Raw genomic sequence first — 4,725 nt, forward strand, 5'->3', positions numbered from 1 at the left:
AGGTTGAGTCGTAGGTCTGTGATCCTTGTAAAGTGATGCGTCTCTTTTCTGAACCAGCCTAAGTCCAGGAATGCTTGGGCTTACAGCAGACCCGTAGGGAATATACTTTTTGTTTCCTTTAAGATTCTGTGTGAATATACTTTTTGCTTCTTTAGGATTCTACGTGTCATTATGTTTTTCTTTGTAAAACATTCCAAAGCATCTGCCCACATATTATATTTCTTTAAAATTTCAACAGTTTGCTGGATGAATTTCGAATAATGTTAACAGTCATCTCTACATATGACCTACACAGAGACAGGCCTTATTCAGGGAAGTATCACTTAAGAGAGAAAGCTCTCTGTTTTATCATTTAAAATGTGTGTTAAACAAATACCTTTTGAGAAAGGACTGATCTTTTGTTGCAGGGTTTTCTCACTGGCTCAGCCAATTAAAAAAAACTTGCCTAAGTAATGTTATTTGAAAAGTAAGAATTTGGAATTTGGGGGTCTTTAAAAGATAGCTACTGAGACTCTTGGTCTGTAAAATGGTGCTGATGCCTACTTTTTAGGAACACTGAATTTCTAGGAGGTGTTTGATGTTTGTGAAAGGTTGCCATTACTGTTGCAGTTACATGATTGAACACTTTCTTTGCGTGAGGGCTTGTGGTTTACACAAATTATCTCAAGAGCCACAATGACCCTGCAAGATGGAGATAGTAGTCCCATTTTCTAGGTGATGCTGGTGGGGTTGAAAGAGCTTTGCTGAAGGCTCGCAGCTTTGTGGTGGCGTTGCCCTGACTCCATCACCACCAGACTGCCCAAGGACCGTAAGGATTCTCCTGCGTCTCCTTGACGTCAATTTTAGGGTTTTGTTTTGACTTGATCAGGTAGAACTGGAGAACTTATTCTTAGTGTCAGCATCTATAAACTGCTAGAAAGATAGCACCTGCTCTATAGGAGGCTTGGGTTTCTCTGAATCATTTATATGTGCAAAACCAACTGTGCCAGGGCGAGAAAAGCCAGCGGAGGGAACAGTGGAGGTGATGCCCCCCCCCGCCCCCCACCCCGGGTGGCTCTGGAACGAATTGGATGATGTGAAGCTGATTTCCCTCTGCCCGCTTCCACAGCGTGATCACATTGCTATGATGAGTCAGGACAGAGTGTTTAAAACGGGGCCCCTAAACGCTGGCTAAATATTGCTCTCAGCTGAGCCTGAGAGGAAGGTGGTTCTATTTAGTGTTGAGAAGGAGAGCTGGGCTCAGCCATATAGTTTGTCAGACTCCAAACCCACCCCTTCTTGAAGGATCTTCCCAGGTACCTTTGACTGCTGATTTGAGGAGCATCCTCTGTGACCCCTGGTTACCTGGGACTGGACCACGCATAGCAGCACTGAGGTCCAACATTCCGGAGTTGGACGGAGCTTCCAGCTTCCTCCTCCATATAGGAGCCTCGTTCCCCCTCCACCCATGGGGGCAGCTGGCTGAAACCCCTGATGTTGTTGAGTACCTGAGTTTGAGTTTTTGTGAACTGGTGCTCTCGTCACTGTATCATTTGACTCACTTGCCAACTACATCTGCAGAAAGATTCTAATGGAGGTTTTGTTTTGTTTTGTTGGCTGCGGTGGGTTGTCGTTGCCGCATGTGGGCTTTCTCTAGTTGCAGCAGGTGGGGGCTACTCTTCGTTGCGGGCTGCTCTCATTGCAGTGGCTTCTCCTTGCGGAGCACGGGCTCTAAGTGCACAGGCTTCGGTAGTTGTGGCACGCAGGCTTAGTAGTTGTGGCCCATGGGCTCTAGAGCGCAGGCTCCGTAGTTGTGGTGCACGGGCTTAGTTGCCCTGCAGCGTGTGGGATCTTCCCGGACCAGGGATCGAACCTTGGCCCCTACATTGACAGGCAGATTCTTAACCACTGCGCCACCAAGGAAGTCCTCTACGGAGCTTTAATGGTGTTTTATTTACTGTGAATAAATTAATGACTTGGGATTTATCAGTTCTTCAGTGCAGGGGAACTTCCCATTAAACAGAAATACATTCATAGACCTTCAGGAATTTCCAAGTCCTGGAACACACTTTTGGTGTTCAGTTTACTCAGTTGTCTCATCTGTAACGTGGAGACCACAGTACCTTCTGCTGGGCTGATTCTGAGGGTTTGGGGAGGTTGTGTGTTAAACCAGAGCCTCAAGCCACCCCAAGGAGCAGAGGCAGGGTGGCAGGCTGGGAGCTCTGACTGGGCAAGGGACACCAGCGTCTAGAGGCTCAGGGCAAAGGGCAGAAAGGCGAGTAGAACAGCCGCCTTGCCCTGAAGTAGCTTGTATTCTTGTAGGGGTATGCTGTTATTCTTGCCATAGAATGGAAAAGGGCTTTTGTGTTAGGACATTTTGCTGCTCCAAGCTGTGCAGGGAGGGATTGAGAAAGGAGTACTGTACACGGGGATTGAAAGGGAGCAAAGGAAGCATCTGGGAGAGAGCTTCAGTGCTTACATTTTTAGCATGAGAATATGATGTTCAGTTGAAAGATGTTTATGTCTCAAAAATACTGCTTTCTGTGCTTGAAATTTCTTCCTTGACCCAGAACGTTTACCTTTATAGTGTCAAATAGGAAATATATTTTCGTGATTGAGCAGTTTTGTATGTGTCTTAGGCACTACGCATGTCTACAAATTTAAGCCTTGTGATTTTGGCTGTCGTTTTATCTCTGGCTGTATAAGTTTTGTTGTCCAGGCCTGCAGGTAGAGCCTTATTTTTGTAGTATCTAGAAAACAGAGCTGTCTTATGTATGTGGTATATATAGTGCAGGTGAATACTTAACTAAAACGTAACTAAAAGAAAAAAATTCTCTTACTGACTAGTTTATCACGTCTCTAAGTAGTTGACATTTTTCTGCAAGCTCTAATCATTTTCAGAAAAATTTCCTTAGATTATAAAGCTACATAAAATTCTCTACTAGTTGAAAACTACTAATATACCTGTGTTGTTAGGATAGCTGATCTTTTTTTTCATCTGCTGAATGTCATCCTTTTAAATGTTGGCTAAATCTTTTGCTGATATCCTTGCCATAGAATGGAAAAGTGCTTTTGTGTTAGGACATTTCCCTGCTCCAAGTGAATCAACTAGATAACTTGATAGGAACTTTGCTGTATTTATTTATTTAATAAATTTATCATTTATTTATTTATCTTTGGCTGCGCTGGGCCTTCGTTGCTGCGCGCGGGCTTTCTCTAGTTGTGGCGAGCTGGGGCTCCTCTTGGTTGCTGTGCGTAGGCTTCTCATTGCGGTGGCTTCTCTTGTGGAGCACAGGCTCTAGGCACGCGGGCTTCAGTAATTGTGGCACATGGGCTCAGTAGTTGTGGCTCGCAAGCTCTAGAGCGCAGGCTCAGTAATTGTGGTGCATGGGCTTAGTTGCTCCGCGACATGTGGGATCTTCGCGGACCAGGGCTTGAACCCGTGTCCCCTGCCTTGGCAGGCAGATTGTTTACTACTGTGCCACCAGGGAAGTCTGAACTTTGCTGTAGTTAAATTTCCTGGTTCATTTGTTTTGTCTTGTTAATGAGAGATACCTGAGTCTCAAATGGACCACAGGGCTGATGCTGAGAGTTGGAAGAGAGCTTTTCCTAATTAAAAGCAGAACAAAACAAAGCCCCACAGCTCGTATTTGCTGGGTATTTGCTCGTATTTGCTGGGTGTTTATTTTTCTTTTCTTTAGTAGTTTTCATTCCTGTGAATAAGATTCATTTTATAAGCCTGCATCACATAATAATTCTTTTCATCTTAAAACATTTTTAAGTTTTTTTTTTTAATGTATAGTTTAAAAATTCAAATGGGACTTTGAGGTATGCGGTGAAAAGCACGAGAGTCTCTTCCTCAGGGCTGTTGACTGCTTCTTAGAAGCAGCTCCTTCAACTCTTTTACCTGTTTCTTGTGGGACTTGATTCCATGCTTGTTAGTTGTCATGTTGGCTTGTGTGTCAGGCCCCCAATTTCCGACAGAGCTCCAGACCCCTCGCCTGGTCTCCTTGACCCTCGCCTGCCTTGGGTCCCTGTGCCGGGTCCGTTTCCTACTTCTCCCTTGGCCTCCTGGTCCTGCTGGGCGTGGAGGAAAGCTTCACCGGAGGGCAAGTCCATAAGGTTTACGCATCTGGAAATGTGTTCTAGCCTCGTCCTTCATCGGGAGGCTGGCTGTAGAATGCTAGAGCGGAAATACTTTTCCTTTAGAATTTTGAATTGTTACTGTTGAGAAGTCCCAAACTTTTAAATGCCCGTGTCTCCCCCTCCCCGCCCCTCTTCCCGTCCTCTCCCCTCTCCAGGTGCTCTCGCCTGCTCTTTCTCCTCATGATCCCCAGCCCTGGTGGTGGCTGCGCTGGGCTGGGTGTGATGGGGCCCCGCGGCCCCGCCCTGGTGGCTTGCGAGCGTGTCTGTCCCCTGGTCTCGGTGGGTCAGAGGCCGGGAGGACACCCAGGGTAGTGGGCGCCCCTCGGCCTGTGTGGCTTCACCCCCCGCAGAGCTCCCTGCAGCCACGCATCCTCTGCCCGAGCCCCGCGCGGTGTCTCTGAACCTTTCCCTCCAGGACACCGCGGGGCCCTGGACACCATCCACGGCTCCTCCCACCGTGACGGCCTTCTGTGGAGCCCGGCAGGGCGGCTGCCGCTTCTCCGCTGTGCTGGGCCCCGTGGGAACGTTCAGTTTGGAAAATTGTGGCTTTGACTCGGAAATTTTCTTATAGTTGTCATGGTTTTTGACATCTCTCCACCG

The sequence above is a fragment of the Delphinus delphis genome, chromosome 13, assembly GCF_949987515.2.
Source record: "Delphinus delphis chromosome 13, mDelDel1.2, whole genome shotgun sequence".
Classification (NCBI taxonomy): Eukaryota; Metazoa; Chordata; class Mammalia; order Artiodactyla; family Delphinidae; genus Delphinus; species Delphinus delphis.